Source organism: Triticum aestivum, chromosome 7D (genome assembly GCF_018294505.1).
Source record: "Triticum aestivum cultivar Chinese Spring chromosome 7D, IWGSC CS RefSeq v2.1, whole genome shotgun sequence".
NCBI lineage: Eukaryota > Viridiplantae > Streptophyta > Magnoliopsida > Poales > Poaceae > Triticum > Triticum aestivum.
Genome location: NC_057814.1, coordinates 515205028 through 515229241, shown reverse-complemented (window position 1 = coordinate 515229241; position 24214 = coordinate 515205028). Strand labels below are relative to the sequence as shown.

Sequence of the window (24214 nt, the reverse complement as noted above, 5' to 3'; positions counted from 1 at the left end):
AAGTCCCCGGCGCCGGCGCCCGCCGTCCCCACCAAGCACCACCCGTCCGCCACCGCCTCCCTCTCCCTCTCCACCCGCGCGCGCGTCGCCTCCCCCAGCGCCCCGTCCCCCTCGCCGTCTCCTCCGGCAGACGGGCAGTGGCGGAGCTAGCGAATTCCCAAAGCCTGGGCACGCTATAAACTAAAGTGTACTTTGGTCTATCAAACCACCAACACACTTGTGTCACTAAATAATATGCTCAATTATGTAGTGGAACAAACATAATTGGAGTCGGATAACTCACCTAGTTGTCGTTTGCCGCTGCCATTGGTGGCCCTCGCCGTTGGCTGTTTGCTGCCTCTTGGCCATGGCCTTGCGCAGGTTGGGCATTTGCTGGTGCTACACGCGTGACTAGTGCTCGCTGAAGTGCCGACGATGATGAGGACGAGCCACCATCCGTCGGAGGAGAATTCACACCACAGGGGATGCCGCTTTGACTCCTGCGCTTTCGCTTCAGATCCCGGTCGTTACTTGGTGGAATCGTAGCCTAATTGGAGGCCCGGTCTTGCACCATCTCTTGCGGTCTTGCCGGTCATCGGTGCTTCACCAGTCCACCTCGCCGGCCACCACCTCCAACGGCGCCGAAATTGCTAGGGCACAGTCTTGCGGCGCGGCGTAAAGGCAAACAGCGTGCGAGGCAGCCAAACAGGCGAGGCGAGCGATGCAGCCGCAGGCTCGACATCGATCTGAGTCTGACTAACCTAGCGTGGCCCATGTAAAGAAATTAATGGATGAGGCTTAGGCGTCCTCGTTTGGCGTGAGTAAGCCCAAAAGGCAAAAACAACGCCCAAACTAGCCCAATTCACTAAGTTGTTGTATTTTTCCGCGTAGATCGTACGTATTCATCGATTGTGTCTCCGGCTACTCGAAAAATCCGCAGCGCTCGAGCCCGGGCACGTGCCCAGGTGGCCGGACGGTGAAATCGCCCCTGCAGACGGGGTCGGCCCCGCGGCGCCGACGCGGGGCGACGTGTACCTGGGGCGGCAGCTCACGGCCATGGCCGCGGCGGGCGCCCGCATGCGTGCGCCGGAGGAGGACGCCGAGAGGCGCCGCCGCCGCAAGGAGAAGCGAAGGGCCCTGGCCAAGAAGACGCCCTCCGGCATCGCCTGCTGCTATGGCTGCGGCCATGTCGAGCCCGCCACCTGCGACCTGGTAAGCAGGCGCATCCACGGGCTCAGCTCGCTGCCATTTTCAGTGTGTTCATCGGCTTATCAGAGCACGGACTAACATTTGATGGCTGATGTAGTGTCTGCACTAGGAAAATTCGATGCCAAATTACACCTGATGGCTGATGTACTGTCTGCACTACGAAATGAAATTCTAAAGTGACGATTTGTTGTTGTTGCTGTTGCAGCCTGCAGACCTGTTGTGTTTGCTGCTGGGTCCGAAGTGCCCTGTGGTGTTAAATTCAGAACAGAAGTGCATGATCCAATTCATTTTGAATAACTGTTTATTACATCTGCAGAAACTAGTCATAAGGATATTATTATAGGACTTGTTATATAGTCTTAATGTGGTGCTTGTACTAAGCCATTGCTATGTGTCCTCCATGTCACAGTTTGCTGGTGGGCAGAAGCATAGACAACAGGAAGAACAGAGGTGAGCCAAGATTCAATGAACTTTTCTCTCTGAAGTGGATTTAGTCTGATCCCATATTTCTTTTGATTGTGCCATACGTATATTTAACAACTGAATTGACTTGCTGAAGTTGAGTATCCACATTTGTTTGTAGAATCGCTGCTTCATTGTTCTCACTGTTTTTTAAGGGACGGAGGTAGTTTGTGGATGATTGATTAGCACCAACTAAGTTTCCTTAGATGTTTGCACCTTAGAAAGTGGTATCTGCTTAATATGAAGATCATTTGTCAGTTCTGTATCTGTAATATTACAAGTAAGAATGGATATTGTCTATCAAGAGTCTCAACTTTTATCTCATTTACTGAATGCAGACGCAGCATCTTCACTTCTTTCCTTGCAGATTCCTGTTAAGGAAGCAAAGGTAACCCTGCTATCCTGGTGTATACAGATAGAATAAAAATATAATACAGTATTTGACTACCAATGAAACACATAGAATTAGTTGTTGAACACGAACGATATGGGAAGTTCTCCTTAAGGGATCACGATGTTTTCCTACTTATTCTGCTTGAAGGGATGGCGTTGATAGTGTTGCTACCAGTGCTGCTGTTTTATTTTGTTGAGACTACCAATGCTGCTGCAGTCAATTAATTACAACTCGCACTTGTTGAGGGGGGACTACAACTTAATTCAGTGTCGATGTTCATTGCGAGTTTAGTAGTACCATATGAGGAGGTGAAATAATGTTCTTATAGTTCACAGCAAGTGGTCTGATGGGCCGCTGTTTGTCCGTGTTGATCTGCTTTCGTTTTGGAAAATCATCCTATAAGATTTGTGCTGTCCTATCGACGTAAAATAAAATAAAGAAAGACATGAGAAAAAAATAGATTCAGTATTCATTGTGCATAATGTTATACTATGTATGTGTTACTTCTTTGAAATCTAACAACCTCCTTATCCACAAAACGGTTGATAAGTCCATAATTCTTTGTGAGCAGACAGCTGTGATGAACTGACACGAGAAAAAACAAAAAACTATGGTGAGTTGGTGAGCAAGAGCAAGTCCACTAACTACCTATCTTGTCTTGTCACGTACCTGAAAAATGCTAAACTAAAAGGCATTGTTGTTGCCCGAAACAGAGTAGCCCCTCCTCTGTTTTTGCAACCCTACCATCGGGTCTTCACTTATCCCATCTGGGCCATCCACTAACTGAACTTAACTCAGCCGCGATGTGCTTCTGTTCTTCAGAGTACCACCTTTCTTCAGTGAAGCTTTGGTTGTGGTCTCTCTTGACAGCAAGTAACCTAGGTTCATGCATTCTGTGTCTGTATTTGCATTACGGCCATCATTCTGCAATTCCAGTTTGATGGCATCAACTCCGGCAGTAGCGACGTAGCCATCAGTCTTCACTTATCCCATCCAGGCCATCTGCTAACTGAACTTAAGTGAGCCGCGCTGTGCTTCAGCTCTTTAGTGTACCATTCTTCAGTGAAGCTTTGGCAACAAGTAACCCAGGTTCAATAAACAAAGGTTCAAAATCAACGTTTATGAACACACACTATCTTGTCTTGTGATGAACCAAAATCAATGTTTACTGTAATGTAAAAGGCTAGTACTGTTGAATTGATGCATGCGTGGTTCAACTGTGGTCGTCGTTGCTTTTGGCAGGTTGAGGCCTGGGATCTACTCTAGATGCTGTCGAGTTGCGAGCATATTTTGGGTAAGCAGCAGCAGAATAGCAGATTCAGCAGAATAGCATATTTTCTTGAGTTACTCGATGAAATTCACAGGAGAGAGAGAGAGACAGACCACGATCAACCACAACAATGACACTGTTCACAGGTGCGTAACAACTTGCTTGCCCTAACTCTCTTCCTATTTTTCCGCATGTAGATTAATGTAGTTTGTCGATGCATAGTTTGTAGCATGTCCGGCTCCTCGCCTCACCGGACATGCACAATATATCATCTTCATATTGTCTACCAAATGGTAGGAAAATATGTATCCATAGGGCAATTTTACTGCCTGGTGGTTGTTAAGAAGCCGTAGAAGTTTTTTTAAGGAAACCCGCAGGGGAGAAATGGTAGTCACTAGAAGGGAACGCGTGCCTTTGTCGTGCCGTTCTTCTTTCCAGGGTTGTGAGCTTTTTAGCTGTCCAGCATCACCCTATGGTAGATAATCATTTCTATTATATGTTAATGCTTTCCTTTTAAACTACTTCAAAAAAAACAAAGAAATTGGATTCTTTTAGCCGTATTATCCTTTGAACATCTATATGAAATGATCTAAGTTTAAGTATATTTAGTTTTGAAGAAAACTAAAGGCAATTAATGTGAAAATTAGGTATGTCCTATTACCTGGCAATATATGGTTCATCTAGGCGTGGTTGGCAATATATATTATCTAGACATTAATTTCATTTTTTGTAGCTATTACATAGGCGATCTCTTGTTAATAGAAATCACTCACTTTTTTGTTTTCGTATATTTATTCTCGTAGCTACTGTACATCACAACATGCAAGGAAATATATGTCTGCTGAACTTTAATTTTATTTGTTCTTTGCTCTTTACAGAAATCTTGGATTCATAAATGGGAGAAGCACATAAGGGAGACGAAGATGATTGCAAGGATGGAGAGGGAGCAAATCATTTGGAGGATAGAATGCCACTGTTTGGTGTTTTTATGCATTTTTGTTTCCTTCAACTGTGTTTGCACTAGCTGGGAATAAGTGACTAGGCAATAAGTGTAGATGTATGGATATGCTCTAATGCTTCTGGTTTACTATAAATCTTCGATTTGGAATAATGTGTAATGCTGCTGGTTTATTACAAATCTGGGCTTATTTTAGTTGTTAGAATTGTATGCATAAAATGGAATTAATGAATTTTATTTTTTTAATTCCTAATTAGTTAGTAGTAGCGGGGGGGGGGGGGGGGGGGGGGGATGGAGCGCTACTAGTATTTAGGATACTAGTAGCGTGTGGTACTATAGACGCGCTACTACTATTTCGTTAGTAGTAGCGCGGGTGACATCCGCGCTACTACTAAAATGTTAGTAGTAGCGTGGGTTTACCCCACGCTACTACTAACTTTTAGCTGTAGCGCGATACTCTTAGCGCGGGTACCCGCGCTACTAGTAGCATTTTCCTAGTAGTGTAAGTCAATGTAGATCCCTAGTGGAGGAGTCAGAGGCAGATGCCCTATCTTATTCACCCATTAAGGTGGTTGCTCTAACTTTCCGAGATTATATTGGTCGCACATATCTTGCAACTGATGCTTTGCATTGCTTCTACTTTGTTGTACTGCCATTAGCTTATTTTACACATCTGTATGTGAATACGCCCTGCCTATCCATTTTCAGTACATATTCCATCTGTCATCATACCATATTTATCCATTCAAATGTTGTTTTTTTGTATCAGACATTCAAAAGGAAGTGGGTGATTGATGATCGTGGAGGAGCACGAGCAAAGTATTTGGAAAAGGTAGTGACACCTGATAAATCAAATAGCCCATTAAGTGTAGTTGCAATATCACCTGACCCACAAAACATGGCCCCAACTCTAGCAGACTCTAGCCCTACTACACTGGTCATCTCTGATGCCCCAACTTAGTAGACCCCAACTGCAGCAAACAATATGATGATGCCAGTTGACATACCACCAGCTCTACGACGCAAAAACCCCATTCCAGCAAAGAGTACACCAAATATAGTTGCCAAATCTTTTTTCGAACAAGAGAGAGCCTCAGTTGCAACAAATAGGACCCCTGTTTCATTTCTTCCCAGTTTAGAAGACGAAGCTTATATTGTTGTCAGGAACTTTGTGTGCATCTTTCTTTCATGGAAAGATTATACCGCAGACACAGAACAATTTCCAGTCTTCCTCCGCAACTTATACGCGTAAGTAATGTACTAATGTTATTCATGGTAATTACTACATATGTTTCTGCTGACAGAAGACACAAGATTTCATTCTTTTAAATAGGCGAGGACCAAACTGGATTGTCAAGACGAGCAAGGGTTGGTTGTGCTTTTCAAGCACTCGTTGATGAAGTATCGTTCCTACCTGAGGCAAGCGCACTTCGATGGCAAGCCTCTTAACGAAATTTCTGTAAAGTCTCAGGTGCTACATTTATCAGACAGTGACTGGAATAATCTTGTTACACATTGGTCTCACCTGCAGCGTAAGGTACCGTCTATCATATCACATCACAATTTGAACTACATTTCTGCATGTGCCTTAACATCTCACTTGTACGAAAACTGTTTGCAAAAGAACATTCATTCTCATGGGACCACAGAATCTCGCAAATATACTGCACACTGCATTGCTCTTGTGAGTACCTCTTGCCCTGTATGACCATGCTTACTTTCATAGCTGGTTGATTATGTAACATCCCTACACATGTTAGCCTCGTTATCGTCCATTTGGTGGACATTATAAGATCCGTATGGACTCTTACATAAATTTAGAATCAACCCAATGCTTTTGAAGAGGTTTAGCTATGTAGTCCTCTTGTAAGGACTGAACATCGTCTATCACTGTACTTACATTAACAGCTACTCCCTTCGTCCCATAATATATGAACGTTTTGTACAGTACACCAGTGTTCAAAACACTCTTATATTATGGGAAGAGGGATTGGTTCATTGTGTAGCATTCTGCATCTTATCTCCCTCACCCACCATTTACTAAAAAATATCATATCTATATTTAATCTTACCAAAAAGTTGAATACACAGACAATGCCAGTGCAGAAGTGTAGCATATTGCTCTTGTCAGTACATTTTGTCCTGTAACACTTGTACTTCCAGGGATTGGTTGTTGATTATGTAGCATCAATCTGCATCTTATCTTCATTATCCTCTATCCCATCCAGTATTATCATATCTATAATTACTCTCCACAAAATGTAGAGTACAGGCAATGCTTATGAAGAAGATTATGTGCTGAAATTCTTGAGTTATCCTTCCCTTGACATGGAGAAGGGCATTATAAAGCCAGTGTTAACTGTTAATGTAAGTCAGTCCTTCTAAAGCCTTTATCCTCAACTACTGTTTAATTTTCTCATACTCCGTATCGTTAACTGTTGTTTCTATCATAATGCATGTTCGCAACAACCGAAAGTTCCAAGTTTTACTTGTAAAACCAAATTCCTTATTCATACCATGCACATTACTCAATACTCCCTATATGTATGCTTGTTTTTGTGGATCTATAATCCAGTGTGTGGTGAAGCAGCCCACGTTTGCACCTTGTCATCTCCTGTTTTATCTTACTGATGTGGCTGATGATATGAACAACATGCCATGCACATTAACCAAAATAGATACAATGATTGTCTTTGCCCTTCATCTATGCTTGTTATGTTGACATGGTAATCCATTAGTGTGGTGAAGCTCCCCGCATTATGAACAATGCCAAATTATGCTATTGATATTTTGAACTTACTCTTTATTTTCTAGTTTGAAATTGGATGGAATTGACAGCACAGTTATCATTTTTGTTTATACACGTGCAAAACCTGTCATCTCTCTGCTTGTTTCAGGGTGATATGCCTGATAGCATGCACAAGTCTGCTGAAGGCTGTGAGACAAACCCAACATATATTGCAGCAAAGAAGGCAAAACATCTTGAAGATAGCGAGACAACCCCAAAGTCTTGTCTTGATGCAGTGTTCATGTTACTTGAGACTAGCAGTCAGACAAGCTCATAGAATTCATTGTCTGAATCAGTTCGACTTCTTCAGTCCCAAGTTCTAGCATAAAGGCATTGTGTAACTGAACATCGACTTGAAGTCCTATCTCAAGAAAGATTGCAGAGAACACCAATGAGAACCTCATTGCTAAACAGCTACACCTGGAAGCTATGACCGACATGCTAGGCCGGTCTCACCGCCTTGCTCAGCAGCTTGCGCAGCAGTTCCCGCGCAAAGGCTAACCTTTCTTGAACTGTCTTGGAAGTGGTCTTGGTTCAGTATTATTTTGTTACGCTGCAATGGTGCCCAGTTTTTGTAATCTGCTTCTTCGTTGCGCTTTATGATCACTAGTGGCGAACTTCGATGCCCAGTGGATGTAATATACCATAAATCCTTTATTGTATAGTGTAGGTTTATTCGAAGTTACTATGCCATAATTTCTTATTGTATAGAGTAGGTTCGTTCTTAATTCCTACTAGTTACTTCCATCATTCGCTATCTGAAAAAAAATCTGATGTAGTCGACCGGGCCGAAACATTCGCCTCACAATTGGGCCGGCCTGCAACTTTCTTTGGCTTGAAAGGCCATTGGGGCCTTCACACTTTGCGCCAGGCCCACAACTTACACGGGCCTATATTCGGCCCAAAGTTTAGTTGGGCCTTTAGTGGACCCAGCGCTTAGTTGGGCCCATGTAGATTTGGGCCATTAACAGGCTGAATATTCTGCTGGCCTGATACGGCCAAGAAGAAACCATGGGCCTTTAGCAGGCCGAAATGCATGTTGGGCCACAATTTTCACTAATCGTCGACGGGCCTTCAGCCGGTTGGAATGTAGACCGGGCCTTTTTTGGCCCAGTTATATGACGGGCCATTACCAGGCCGAAACATATCTCGGGCCTTAGTTGGCCCACTGATATCATGGGCCTTTAAGAGGCCGAAAGCTTAGTACAGGCATGAACGGGCCGAATTATACGACAGGCCTTTAACTGGCCGAATGTCACGTTGGGCTGAACTGTTGCCACCTTTATCACGGGCCGTTAGAGGGCCGGATATCACATCGGACCATATATGGCCCATGGGCAGCACAGGCCATTCCCAGGCCGAAAGACACACCGGGCTGAAATGGGCCCATGTCTACATCGGGCCTCTAACATGCCGAAATGTCACTGGGCCGTAATTGGATTCGGCGAACAATTAACGGGCCAGATCTGGCTTCGGGTCGTAAATGGGCCATGTTTAAACAGGTCGTTATTGGGCTAGCCCACTAGTACCTGAGTAAATACTACGGGCCTTTGATTGGGCCGGCCTTTTAAACCTATATGGGCCTCTATTGGGCCCTGCCACGTGTCGACGAATCATAGGCGCCTTCGGTCCCATGAATGGATGACATCTGTCCCAACGGTGAGCCGACACGTGGTTCCTCTGGCCATTGAGAATTTTACACGTGGAAAATCCCCATTGGTCCTGGCTGTTAACGGGTTATCGGATCCAAACCGGAACCCGATAGCTTAACGGCCACCCTAAAGTGGCTTTTTGAGAAGGAAGTGTCATTTATCTTTGCTTGATTGACCCCAAACTTTTTGGACATCTTTTCCTGTCCATATCATTGCCCCATGCCAAAATTCTACTCAATTTGCCTAGTAAATATTCCTGAGCAATTTTTCAAAGTTCCTGTCTGAGGGAAGCCTGTGTGAAGGAAGTGCAAGCTAGGCACATCCAAATGAGTTGAAATTGTGCAAGGTCCTTTATATGCTCAAATCATGACTCTCCACCAAATTTGAGCTCATGTAACTCATCTATGTAACCCCAGCTCCAAATCTTGGTTTCTGGTCAGATTTTCAGTTTGTGAAGCAACCATATTTTATATTGATTCATTTAAGCTAAAAATTTAATAGGACATTCTCCTATCCATGTCAACTCTCTCCACCAAGTTTTGGCTCAATTCATTAATCCATTTGCCCTGTGCTATTTTCCAAGTTTCTGTCCAGAGAGATGCTATATGAAGCAAGTGCTAGTTTGGCTAATCCGAATGGCATGAAACTTTTTCAGCATCTTCATATCTTCAAATCATTGAGCCATGCCCATTTTCAGCTCATTTCATGCACCTATGTGAGTGCCCCTTCATGATCTTGATTCTGGACCAGATTATGCAGTTGTTAAGTAACCATGTTAAATCTTGGTCCAAATCTCTCCAAATTTCATAGTCCTTCCTACTCTAAACACCCCAGACATCATGTTTGGCCCTTAGCATCTCCCTGTGAATCACAGTGACCTGATCAAATTTGATACAACAAACTTCAGAGGATCATTACCACCTAACCACAGTGCCCCTAATCGATTAATCACCTCATTTGTAACCTAGCTTGAGGGGCTACACGTGTGACATGGTCGGCCCGGCCAGAACGCGCCGCTTGCACCAGTCCACGCGGCGATCGTGCTTGCGTCATGCTAATTGCAAGCTCTGGCTCGTTCCGGCCGCTGCGCTCATCCGCTCCCTCGTCGTATCGACGTCCAACCTTGTCCAGGAGCTCCCTCGTGATCGACTGCATCGCCCCGTGCCCGAGCCCCCTCCTGTTACGCTATCGTCGAGCGCTGGCAGCTGTGCCCGTGACGCGTCCGGCTCCTGTCCTACATTAGATCCCAGCTTGAGCTCGCCCATGAGCTCTAGAAGCTTCCTCCGCGCCTATATAAGCTGCACCGGGGTTCTCCCGTACCTCACCGCTCTCTTCCCCACCTCCATTGTCCACCGGAGCAGCCTCACCTCGCCATTTCCTACTCTGACCACCGCGGGTGCTCGCCGGAGTTTGTCAAGATCGAGCAGCCAAGCCCCTCTGAGCCCCTCTGACCTCGCCACCACCTCCTCCTCACCCCGTCGCACCTCCCCACCATCTCCTCTTCGCGTCGGAGCCCGAGCAGCCGTGCCTTCCCAGTTTGGTCGCCGCCTCCGCCTCTCAGCTGCCTCTCCGTCTCGACCACCGCCGCCTCTGTAGCCTCCCGTCACCGCGACCTCCCCTCCTCCCCACTCCTCCCCAGCGGCCGTTTTTCCTCTCAACGGGTGCGGCTGGCTCCCGCGCACCCGCCGGTGGCCTCGGCTCGGCCGGAGTTGGCTGCCCCCCTCGCCGCCTCCCTCCCCTGATCCTCCTCTATTTCACGGGAGAACAGGAGCGAGAGGAAGGAGATGAGCCCGCTGGCCCCTCCCCCCGCCCTTGGGTCCCGTCCATAAGTGGCTCTAAGCCCGGGCCCGGGCCAGTAAGTGGAGATGCATTCCTCTCAAATCTGTTTTCATTTGTTGAAAACGTATTCTGTTGTAGCTTCAGTCAAGAGTGCGCTTTCGCTTTCGGAAAGCGTACTCCGGTTCTACTGCGTCTAAAATACGCATTCCAGTGCAGGGGACGTATTCCACCCGAAGGCGCTTTCAGTTTTTCCTCCAGGGGCCTATTTGCTGAAAACAAATTCACCGATAGGTCCCTGATCTTCCACCTCTCGTATCTCCGCGACTGTAACTCCGATTGAGGTGAAACCAACACCCACTTCTTCGCCTCATCGAGATCTTTCTGTTGGTAACATTTTCACTAGGTGGTCTCATAGTGAAAATGACCATTTTGCCCTTGCTTCTAATCAGCCCCCTCTGAGAGAGAACTGTCCGGCGTTTCGTTCCACGGCTTCACCGCACTTCTTCTCGGAGTCTCTGTCACCCCCAAGCAAGCCTCAATAGCCACTTGCATGATAGCCATGCAGTAGCCATGGTTTCTACTTGAATATTTAATAAAAGTTTGCCCGTTATCTGCCTGCTTGTTTGCTACTACTGCTATTGTTTCGGTTATGCTCATGGTTTCATGTTCACCTTCATGCTATGTTCTGATGCATCTTGTTATCTTCTACTACTTGCTAGTATCATGTTCACATGTTATGCTTGGTAGGATTAGTACATGCTGGTAGCAGTGGTGTTCTTCCTGATGCATGCTTGTCGTCTGTTATCAAGTACCGTTGGTATGCATGTCGCTTTGCATCTAGTTGGTTACATGCTTACTTAGTAGTATGATTGTCATATTCTTGCATGGTGTTTATTTATGATGCTAGTAGTCATGCTATGCTCATACTCGTCAGTATGCCATGCTCATTTGGTTAAATGCTTCATTGTTGTTATGTTTGATGACGATGTTGCACCTCCATGCTTATGTTGATATCATGCTCATGCATTGTAGTTGCATCATGTTATTTTATTATGGCTCACCTCATTGCATTGAATTTTAACCGGATAATAATGAACTTGAACAACTGTTGGCTGAGTCAAGGTGCCACCAAATCGAGCTGACCAGTGCAGCCACACTTGCCTTATGGGGGGGGTCCTAACTGGGTCTATTGTCATGCCTCTCGCCGGTGCCTCCAATGAGGGAAGGTTATGGGCGCACGCTACCCTGATCAAGTAGGCGGACATAAACCTTGTGTGCCCGTTGTTGTTGTAAGGTACCTTGTCCCCGTTTGGGACCGTTTTTGTTTTGCCACGATGGTGGCCGGCCACGTAGGTGGCGGATGTCATGAGTTGACATTGGGGCCACCCATGACTTATCCCAAAGGGGAGTTTGTCGGAGTGGCCAGGAGAGTGTCATGCCAGTAGATCGGTTTTGTCGGAACGCCGTTGGTCCACCCGAATGGAGTGCGAGGCCATGGGTTCCGTGGTGTGCATATAGTGTGCTAACCTCTGCAGAGTGTGTGTTTAATCTATCGATAGCCGCACCCGTGGATATGGGCCCAGTTCGTAGTCGGTCACACTATGAGCCGACTATAATAATAACTTGATTAATAATAACCCCGATTAGATGATGAGAAAGAGACTGGTTGTGATTGAGAGAGGATCACGGAGGTATCATGGATACCGAAGTTGGTTGAATTTTATGTGATCGCGAGATGATCACGGAGGTATCGTGGATACCGATGTTGGTATAAGTTGATGCATGAGATGGTTATGAGGTAACCGCCGAATAAGAGTGAGTTGGTGCATGAGAATGTTAACCTTTTGCATGTAGTATCATCATGTTCATATGTTCATGCCCTGCTAATGCTATTCTAGCCATATCATGTTCTGTTTGTGCATGCCATGTATCATGTTCATGATTGCTTTAACCTGTTAATGCCATGTTGTTGTTTGTCTTGACTGCTTTTGGTAAATTGTGAGCTTGCAAGTGTAGGGGATCGTTGCAGAAATTAAAAAAATTCTACGCATCACCAAGATCAATCTTTGGAGAGACTAGCAACGAGAGAGAGGGGAGTGCATCTTCATACCCTTGAAAATCGCGATGCGGAAGCGTTACAAGAATGCGGTTGGAGGAGTCGTACACGCAGCGATTCAGATCGCGGTCGATTTTGATCTAAGCGCCGAACAATTGCGCCTCCGCGTTCAACACACGTGCAGCCCGGTGACGTCTCCCGCGCCTTGATCTAGCAAGGAGGAGGGAGAGGTTGGGGAAGTCAACTCCAGCAGCAGCAGCACGACGGCGTGGTGGTGGTGGAGCAGCGTGGTTTTTAGCAGGGCTTCGCCAAGCACTACGAAGGACGAGGATGTGGAGAGGTAGGGCTGCGCCGAGAGAGAGAGAGAGAGAGAGAGAGAGAGAGAGAGAGAGAGAGAGAGAGAGAGAGAGAGAGAGAGAGAGACTCGTGTCCTTGGCAGCCCCAAAACCCCCAATATATATAGGAGGAGGGGAGGAGGGTGCGCCCCCTCTAGGGTTCCCACCCCTAGGGGGCGGCAGCCCTAGATGGGATGGAGGGGTAGTCAACCCCTTGAACTTGTCGATAACCCTTAGCGACAAGCTGAGCCTTATAGATGGTCACATTACCATCTGCGTCTGTCTTCTTCTTAAAGATCCATTTATTCTCTATGGCTCGCCGATCATCGGGCAAGTCTGTCAAAGTCCATACTTTGTTTTCATACATGGATCCTATCTCGGATTTCATGGCTTCAAGCCATTTGTTGGAATCTGGGCCCGCCATCGCTTCTTCATAGTTCAAAGGTTCACCGTTGTCTAACAATATTATTTCTAGGACAGGGTTGCCATACCATTCTGGTGTGGAACGTGTCCTTGTGGACCTACGAAGTTCAGTAGCAACTTGATCCGAAGTTCCTTGATCATCATCATTAACTTCCTCTCTAGTCGACGCAGGCACCACAGAAACATTTTCTTGAGCTGCGCTACTTTCGGGTTCAAGAGGCAGTACTTCATCAAGTTCTACTTTCCTCCCACTTACTTCTTTCGAGAGAAACACTTTCTCTAGAAAGGATCCATTCTTGGCAACAAAGATCTTGCCTTCGGATCTGAGGTAGAAGGTATACCCAATAGTTTCCTTAGGGTATCCTATGAAGACGCATTTTTCCGACTTGGGTTCGAGCTTTTCATGTTGAAGTTTCTTGACATAAGCATCGCATCTCCAAACTGTTAGAAACAATAGCTTAGGTTTCTTCCCAAACCATAATTCATACGGTGTCATCTCAACGGATTTCGACGGAGCCCTATTTAAAGTGAATGTGGCAGTCTCTAAAGCATAACCCCAAAATGATAGCGGTAGATCGGTAAGAGACATCATAGATCGCACCATATCTAATAGAGTGCGATTACAACATTCGGACACACCATTACGCTGAGGTGTTCTAGGCGGCGTGAGTTGTGAAGCAATTCCACATTTCTTAAGTGTGTGCCAAATTCGTGACTCAAATATTCCCCTCCACGATCTGATCGTAAGAACTTTATTTTCCTATCACGTTGATTCTCAACCTCACTCTGAAATTCCTTGAACTTTTCAAAGGTCTCAGACTTGTGTTTCAATAAGTAGACATACCCATATCTACTTAAGTCATCAGTGAGGGTGAGAACATAACGATAACCACCGCGAGCCTCAACGCTCATTGGACCGCACACATCAGTATGTATGGTTTCCAATAAGTTGGTTGCTCGCTCCATTGTTCTGGAGAACGGAGTCTTGGTCATTTTGCCCATGAGGCATGGTTCGCACGTGTCAAATGATTCATAATCAAGAGACTCCAAAAGTCCATCTGCATGGAGTTTCTTCATGCGTTTGACACCAATGTGACCAAGGCGACAGTGCCACAAGTATGTGGGACTATCATTATCAACCTTACATCTTTTGGCATTCACACTATGAATATGTGTAACATCACGTTCGATTCTCAATAAGAATAAACCATTGACCAGGGGGGGCATGACCATAAAACATATCTCTCATATAAATAGAACAACCATTATTCTCAGATTTAAATGAGTAGCCATCTCGCATTAAGCGAGATCCAGATACAATGTTCATGCTCAAAGCTGGCACTAAATAACAATTATTGAGGTTTAAAACCCGTAGGTAAATTTATAGGTAGCGTGCCGACGGCAATCACATCGACCTTGGAACCATTCCCGACGCGCATCGTCACCTCGTCCTTCGCCAGTCTCCGCTTATTCCGCAGCTCCTATTTTGAGTTACAAATATGAGCAACCGCACCGGTATCAAATACCCAGGAGCTACTACGAGTGCTGGTAAGGTACACATCAATAACATGTATATCATATATACCTTTGGTATTGCCGACCTTCTTATCCGCTAAGTACTTGGGGCAGTTCTGCTTCCAGTGACCGTTTCCCTTGCAATAAAAGCACTCAGTCTCAGGTTTGGGTCCATGCTTTGGCTTCTTCCCGGCAACTGGCTTACCGGGCGCGGCAACTCCCTTGCCGTCCTTCTTGAAGTTCTTCTTACCCTTGCCTTTCTTGAAACTAGTGGTTTTATTGACCATCAACACTTGATGTTCCTTTTTGATCTCCACCTCCGCTGATTTCAGCATTGAATATACCTCAGGAATGGTTTTCTCCATCCCCTGCATATTGAAATTCATCACAAAGCTCTTGTAGCTAGGTGGAAGCGACTGAAGGATTCTGTCAATGACCGCGTCATCCAGGAGATTAACTCCAGCTGAGACAAGCGGTTGTGCAACCCAGACATTTTGAGTATGTGCTCGCTGACAGAACTATTCTCCTCCATCTTACAACAGTAGAACTTGTCGGAGACTTCATATCTCTCGACTCGGGCATGAGCTTGGAGAACCATTTTCAGCTCTTGGAACATCTCATATGCTTCGTGCTGCTCAAAACGCTTTTGGAGCCCCGATTCAAAGCTGTAAAGCATGCCGCACTGAACCAGGGAGTAATCATCACTACGCGACTGCCAAGCGTTCATAACGTCTTGAGTTGCTGGGAAAACAGGTGCTTCACCTAGCGGTGCATCAAGGACATATGCTTTCTTGGCAGCTATGAGGATGATCCTCAAGTTACGGACCCAGTCCGTATAGTTGCTACCATCGTCTTTCAGCTTGGTTTTCTCTAGAAATGCGTTGAAGTTGAGGGCCACATTAGCGTGGGCCATTTGATCTACAAGACATATTGCAAAGATTTTTAGACTATGTTCATGATAATTAAGTTCTTCTAATCAAATTATTTAATGAACTCCCACTCAGATAGACATCCCTCTAGTCATCTAAGTGATACATGATCTGAGTCAACTAGGCCGTGTCCGATCATCACGTGAGACGGACTAGTCATCATCGGTGAACATCTTCAGGTTGATCGTATCTTCTATATGACTCATGTTTGCCCTTTCGATCTTCCGTGTTCCGAGTCCATGTCTATACATGCTAGGCTCATCAAGTCAACCTAAGTGTATTGCATGTGTAAATCTGGCTTACACCCGTTGTATGCGAACGTTAGAACCTATCACACCCGATCATCACGTGGTGCTTCGGAACAACGAACCTTAGCAACGGTGCACAGTTAGGGGGAACACTTTCTTGAAATTAATGCGAGGGATCATCTTATTTAAGCTACCGTCGTTCTAAGCAAATAAGATGTAAAAACATGATAAACATCACATGCAATAAAATAGTGACATGATATGGCCAATATCATTTTGCTCCTTTTGATCTCCATCTTCGGGGCGCCATGATCATCATCGTCACCGGCATGACACCATGATCTCCATCATCATGATCTCCATCATCGTGTCTTCATGAAGTTGTCTCACCAACTGTTACTTCTACTACTATGGCTAACGGTTAGCAATAAAGTAAAGTAACTACATGGCGTTTTCAGTGACACGCAGGTCATAAAATAAATTAAGACAACTCCTATGGCTCCTGCCGGTTGTCATACTCATCGACATGCAAGTCGTGATTCCTATTACAAGAACATGATCAATCTCATACATCACATATATCATTCATCACATCCTTTTGGCCATATCACATCACACGGCATATGCTGCAAGAACAAGTTACACATCCTCTAATTGTTCTTGCAAGTTTTTACGTGGCTGCTATAGGTTTCTAGCAAGAACGTTTCTTACCTACGCCAAAACCACAACGTGATATGCCAATTTCTATTTACCCTTCATAAGGACCCTTTTCATCGAATCCGATCCAACTAAAGTGGGAGAGACAGACACCCGCTAGACACCTTATGCAACTAGTGCATGTCAGTCGGTGGAACCTGTCTCACGTAAGCGTACATGTAAGGTCGGTCCGGGCCGCTTCATCCCACGATGCCGCCAAATCAAGATAGGACTAGTAACTGCAAGTAAATTGAAAAAATCGACGCCCACAACAACTTGTGTTCTACTCGTGCATAGAAACTACGCATAGACCTAGCTCATGATGCCACTGTTGGGGATCGTTGCAAAAATTAAAAAATTTCTACGCATCACCAAGATCAATCTATGGAGAGACTAGCAACGAGAGAGAGGGGAGTGCATCTTCATACCCTTGAAGATCGCGATGCGGAAGCGTTACAAGAACGCGGTTGGAGGAGTCGTACACGCAGCGATTCAGATCGCGATCGATTCCGATCTAAGCGCCGAACAACGGCGCCTCTGCGTTCAACACACGTGCAGCCTGGTGACGTCTCCCGCGCCTTGATCCAGAAAGGAGGAGGGAGAGGTTGGGGAAGTCAACTCCAGCAGCAGTACGACGGCGTGGTGGTGGTGGAGCAGCGTGGTTTTCAGCAGGGCTTCGCCAAGCACTACGAAGGACGAGGATGTGGAGAGGTAGGGCTGCGCCGAGAGAGAGAGAGAGACTCGTGTCCTTGGCAGCCCCAAAAACCCCACTATATATAGGAGGAGGGGAGGAGGGTGCGGCCCATCTAGGGTTCCCACCTCTAGGGGGGCGGCAGCCCTAGATGGGATGGAGGGGGCGGCCAAGAGGGGAAGAGAGGGGGGGCGCGCCCTAGGGTGGGCCTTAGGCCCATCTGCGCCTAGGGTTTCCCCCTCTCCTCTTTGTTGTGCCTTGGGCCTTGGTGGGAGGCGCACCAGCCAACTCAGGGGCTGGTCCCTTCCCACTATTGGCCCATGCAAGCCTCCGGGGCTGGTGGCCCCTCCCGGTGGACCCCCGGAACCCTCCGGTGGTCCTGGTACATTACCGGTGACGCCCGAAACACTTCTGGTGGCCCAAACCTCACTTCCTATATATTATTCTTTACCTCCGGACTATTACGGAACTCCTCATGATGTCCGGGATCTCATCTGGGACTCCGAACAACATTCGGTAACCACGTACAAACTTTCCCTATAACCCTAGCGTCATCGAACCTTAAGTGTGTAGACCCTACGGGTTCGGGAGGCATGCAGTCATGACCGAGACATCTCTCTGGTCAATAACCAATAGAGGGATCTGGATACCCATGTTGGCTCCTACATGTTCCACGATGATCTTATCGGACGAACCACGATGTCGAGGATTCAATCAATCCCGTATACAATTCCCTTTGTCTACCGGTATGATACTTGCCCGAGATTCGATCGTCGGTATCCCTATACCTTGTTCAATCTCGTTACCGGCAAGTCTCTTTACTCATTCCGCAACACATCATCCCGTGATCAACTCCTTGGTCACACTGAGCTCATTATGATGACGTCTTACCGAGTGGGCCCAGAGATACCTCTCTGTCACACGAAGTGACAAATCCCAGTCTCGATTCGTGTCAACCCAACAGACACTTTCGGAGATACCCGTAGTGCACCTTTATAGCCACCCAGTTACGTTGTGACGTTTGGCACACCCAAAGCATTCCTATGGTATCCGGGAGTTGCACAATCTCATGGTCTAAGGAAATGATATTTGACATTAGAAAAGCTTTAGCAGACGAACTACACGATCTTGTGCTATGCTCAGGATTGGGTCTTGTCCATCACATCATTCTCCTAATGATGTGATCCCATTATCAACGACATCCAATGTCCATGGTCAGGAAACCGTAACCATCTATTGATCAATGAGCTAGTCAACTAGAGGCTCACTAGGGACATGTTGTGGTCTATGTATTCACACATGTATTACGATTTCCGGATAACACAATTATAGCATGAACAATAGACAATTATCATGAACAAGGAAATATAATAATAACCATTTTATTATTGCCTCTAGGGCATATTTCCAACATCAAGTACATTAAATGTACTGACCTGGCGTGTCATGCCAGTTTGCAGGTCGTGCCTAGATTGCTTGCTTGTTTGGTGTGGTTCCTGTGTTCGCGAGCTAGGATAAACGTTCCAGCCAGAGTCCCTGCGGATTGGAGTCCGTCATCGTCGACATTGTTCCGCTGCTAGTAGAGGTTCCGCTGCCTCGAGTTGTTATGATGCTTGCATAGAGCAACTGTGGTTGGCATAGCATCGTCGTGGCGGTGTTATTCATTGTAATATCGGAGACCTTGTATTCGTATTCGTGTTGTAATAGAGAGCTGATTTGTTCTATGCTAAGCAGTGCCGTATTCCAGAAGACTTCACCTCGATCCCTGGGCTAGAATATGGGGTGTTCTGGTTTCTCTGAGCCGGGGTGCCACACTTGTTAAGGTTAAAATGGCATCTTGTGTCACGTGAGAGCTGGCTTATAGTGAGCTAGGAAAAACCATGGCTGTTGTGGCCTTGAAAGCAATCATGTGGCCTGAGCGTCAAACGACCAATGCGGCCTTCAAAGCAATCATGTGGCCTGAGCGCCAAACGGTTGTTGCGGCCTTGAAAGCAAACATGAGGCCTGAGTGCCAAACGGCTATTACGGCCTTGAAAGCAAATATGAAGCTTATAAGCCACATTTTTCGGCCATGCCTTAAAAGTTGGCCTAGTGAATTTTGAGGTTTGCATATTTTTCTGTTTGGATTTTTAGATGCTTTCATGTTTTCAAGTTTCGGTTTTAAGATCTCTGAGTCACCTGGTTCCGGGTTATGATAGTTATGGTTGACTATTTCGGGTTACAACCCACCTTGGTTTTGACTTTAAGTTGCCAGTGTGTTGTGGCTCATGCTTGAATATTTAGGGTTACAACCCGCCCTGGTTTTGGACGTTGAGTCGCTAGTTAATTTTGACTTAACAAAGCTAAGATGATGATTTTTTAGCCATGAAAGGCTACTACTATCGGGGTTGTCACCCGCCCTGGTTTTTGACGTTTAAGTCGCCAGGGCATGAGTTTAACCTCTTTTGGCAGGACATGCAGAGTTTTACACACAAGTAAGAGTGCTGCTATGGCTCGTATGAACAATCAGATCAAGCCTATCATAAACGATTAAACCTGGTATTTCAACAGTTAACATGCACGATGGCATGACAGGGAGGATCCTTGTTTTAAAAGACTACTCTATTACAAGGTTGTCATAAGCCCATAAGTTTGAAGCCAAGTGTTTTCTGGAGAGGAGATCTTATACCCTAGCCTGAGAGCCGCCTGGTTCATCATTGGTTTCCTTCATGGCAAGTTGACGACTTCGGGTCATCCTGCGCCGGTTCTTCTTCTTTGGCCATCTGGAGGTTAGGCGACGTCCAATCGATGCCGGTTAAGACCTCAAAAGTGGCTTCATCATTGAGTATAACAGAATGATCAATGTCAGGAGCTGTCGCGGGAAACCGCGGCCACCTATGGGACCAAAGGTCCCTTGCTGGTTCGGCGGGTGGACGACACGTTGAACAAAGAGCAGAAGAGCGCGGGGCAGCACGGCAGAGATCACACGGGCAGTTTTACCCATGTTCGGGCCGCCGTGAGGCGTAAAACCCTACTCCTGCTTTGGTGGATTGATGGTGGAAAATGGTGGTGGTCGCAGCACGTTTGCCCGGCAGGGTTGCCTCAGGGCGAAACGGCTACGTGCGTTTGAAATGTGAGGGGGTGGATTCGCTAACACAGGGTCCAACCCTTCTAAGGTTGCCTCAGGCCTCCTTTTATAGACTAAGGGGTCACCAAAGTGGCAAATTAGTTATTATGCACTGATAAGATAGCAAACAGTGCTAACATACCTAGCTCTGCAGGCTGACAGAGCGCATTAAATGCGCCGCTCGACGTCACATCGTTGCTTGCGCGGCAAGCCTTGCCGAGCTGTTTTGCTAGCTTCGCGCCTGCCCGCTCGACATGTCGCAGGACGGGTGTCGTCTATAGGTATTTCTTGTAGAAAGAGGCTGCCATGTGGCAAATGGCTGCCACTTAGTCACTTTGCGGCTTGACGCCGCACTGATTGATGACATGCGTCGTGGTGAGGTGGTTTGGTGAGGTGGCTCCACCTCCGCGAGTCCCGGCAGGCCCTGCCGGGGTGTCTTGGAGGTTTTCTTCCAGGGGCGACCCCATCCTTGCCAGGCTCGCCTACCCGGCAAGGGAGGCTTTTCTCCTGGTGGTTTCTTACTTCTCTCGCTTGGTCTTCGTCCTCTTGATCTGCATGTTGGTCCTTTGAAGATCTTGGTCTCTTGCACTTTGGCCTGATCTTGGCGCTGTAATCTTGCTCCCATGCTTGTGCACAGTCTGGGCAACGGACCCAGGGTTTGTTGTACCGACAGAAGCCCCTGGGCCTGCCCCGAACGCGCTGCCGAGCATCGTCGGGGTAGGCCCTAATAAGTGCACAGGCAGGGGTGTGGAAGAGGCTAGCCCCCTTGAGGTCTTCTTTGCTTCTTCATTAATCTTGAGCCCGGGCCAGTTTCGGTCTTCCCGCACGCCGTGTAAAGACAATCATGGTGGGGCCACCCTTGTAATGGCCCGTGAATGACTTTAACGCATGGGATAGAAACTGCCAATTCACTCTTCCCAGCATGCTCTTATCCTTAGCCACGTATGATGCATGCATCGCGCGGGGTAGGTAATGGAGGCGTGTGGTGTAGGAGAGCATCAAGGCGAGGGCCCGGTCTTCTTGAATGGGCGGAGGAGGGCGGTGGTCGCTTGTTGAGGGAGCGGCTCCCCTCCCTGGCCCGCGTATAAAGGAGGGGCGAGGGGAGAGTGGAGTCATCCATCTTTGCATCCCTTCTTCTCCGTTTTCTGCCTCCTGCTGGTTATGTTGAAGAGAAGAGCCTGGGGCCAGGCCCCGGGCTCCAGCCGGGGGTTGGTGCCGCCAAATGTTTGTGTTGGCGCTTGGGGAGTGAGTCTGGTCCATGCTTCGAGAAGATGTTGTGGACAAGCCGCCCGTGGCGTGGGAGATATCAAGCTTCCCCGTTGTGGGGAAATGCTTGCCCCTTCCGCCATGGTCGGTTGCCCATTGGGTATTACGGCATTTAGCCCCGGGCTGCTCCTGCTTGTTGGCTTGGCAACCAGGTTCTTGGTGTCTTCGGTGCTCGCCCGGGAGGTAGGGCTGGGGATTGTTGGTAATGCCAGCACTGCCCCTTCCTGAGGCCCTGGGGCTGATATTGACGAGAGGCGCGCCTTCCTGCCCGCCGAGGTGGGGAGCGGCGCGCCTCGAGCCCCCTAGCCGTCTTGGTTGCTTGCCGTCTCTTTGGGGAAGGCGTCGGGCTGGAGTCCTGGCGCTTCTCGGGAGTAACGGTGATGGAGAGAAAACGAGGGAAGACGGAGAAGGCGGGTGGTGATATGTCTCCAACGTATCTATAATTTTTTTATTGTTCCATGCTATATTATATTCTGTTTTGGATGTTTAATGGGCTTTATTATACACTTTTATATTATTTTTGGGACTAACCTATTAACCAGAGGCCCAGCCCAAATTGCTGTTTTTTTCCTATTTCAGTGTTTTGCAGAAAAGGAATATCAAACGGAGTCCAAACGGAATGAAACCTTCGGGAACGTGATTTTTGGAACAAACGTGATCCAGAGGAGTTGGAGTCCACGTGAAGCAATAAACGAGGAGAGCACAAGGCAGGGGGCGTGCCTACCCCCCCCCCCCAGGCACACCCTCCACCCTCATGGGGCCCATGTTGCTCCACCGACGTACTTCTTCCTCCTATATATACCCATATACCCTGGAAACATCATAACAGGAGCCAAAACCCTATTTCCACCGCCGCAACCTTCTGTACCCGTGAGATCCCATCTTGGGGCCTTTTCCGGCGCTCCGCCGGAGGGGGCATTGATCACGGAGGGCTTCTACATCAACACCATAGCCTCTCCGATGATGTGTGAGTAGTTTACCTCAGACCTTCGGGTCCATAGTTATTAGCTAGATGGCTTCTTCTCTCTCTTTGGATCTCAATACAAAGTTCTCCTCGATCTTCTTGGAGATCTATTCGATGTAATCATCTTTTGCGGTGTGTTTGTCGAGATCCGATGAATTGTGGGTTTATGATCAAGATTATCTCTGAACAATATTTGAATCTCCTCTGAATTCTTTTATGTATGATTGGTTATCTTTGCAAGTCTCTTCGAATTATAAGTTTGGTTTGGCCTACTAGATTGATCTTTCTTGCAATGGGAGAAGTGCTTAGCTTTGGGTTCAATCTTGCGGTGTCCTTTCCTAGTGACAGGAAGGGCAGCAAGGCACGTATTGTATTGTTGCCATCGAGGATAAAAAGATGGGGTTTATATTATATTGCATGAGTTTATCCCTCTACATCATGTCATCTTACTTAAAGCATTACTCTGTTCTTATGAACTTAATACTCTAGATGCATGCTGGATAGCGGTCGATGTGTGGAGTAATAGTAGTAGATGCAGAATCGTTTCGGTTTACTTGTCGCGGACGTGATGCCTATATACATGATCATACCTAGATATTCTCATAGCTATGCTCAATTCTATCAATTGCTCGACAGTAATTCTTTTACCCACCGTAATACTTATGCTCTTGGGAGAAGCCACTAGTGAAACCTATGCCCCCCGGGTCTATTTTCCATCATATTAATCTTCCAACACTTAGCTATTTTTATTGCCGTTTATTTTACTTTGCATCTTTATCATAAAAATACCAAAAATATTATCTTATCATATCTATTAGATCTCACTCTCGTAAGTGACCGTGAAGGGATTGAGAACCCCTTTATCGCGTTGGTTGCGAGGTTCTTATTTGTTTGTGTAGGTGCGTGGGACTTGAGCGTGATCTCCTACTGGATTGATACCTTGGTTCTCAAAAACTGAGGGAAATACTTACACTACTTTACTGCATCACCCTTTCCTCTTCAAGGGAAAACCAACGCAGTGCTCAAGAGGTAGCAAGAAGGATTTTTGGCGCCGTTGCCGGGGAGTCTACGCACAAGTCAAGACATACCAAGTACCCATCACAAACTCTTATCCCTCGCATTACATTATTTGCCATTTGCCTCTCGTTTTCCTCTCCCCCACTTCACCCTTGCCATTTTATTCGCCCTCTCTTTTCCGTTCGCCCTTTTTTTCGCTTGCTTCTTGTTTGCTCGTGTGTTGGATTGCTTGCTTGTCACGATGGCTCAAGACAATACTAAATTGTGTGACTTTACCAATACCAACAACAATGATTTTCTTAGCACTCTGATTGCTCCTCTTACTGATGCTGAATCTTGTGAAATTAATGCTGCTTTGTTGAATCTTGTCATGAAAGATCAATTCGCCGGCCTTCCTAGTGAAGATGCCGCTACCCATCTGAATAGCTCCATCGATTTGTGTGATATGCAAAAGAAGAAAGATGTGGACAATGATAT

General features: G+C 46.7%; 1 long non-coding RNA gene across 1 annotated transcript; it reads left to right on the top strand.

Moving 5' to 3' along the window:
• Positions 1–887: 887 nt before the first annotated feature.
• On the top strand, positions 888–4450 carry LOC123168076 (uncharacterized). Its single transcript, XR_006484200.1, has 5 exons — positions 888–1191; positions 1598–1638; positions 1989–2038; positions 3287–3460; positions 4193–4450. It is a non-coding gene; the product is annotated as an uncharacterized lncRNA (long non-coding RNA).
• Positions 4451–24214: the final 19764 nt, after the last annotated feature.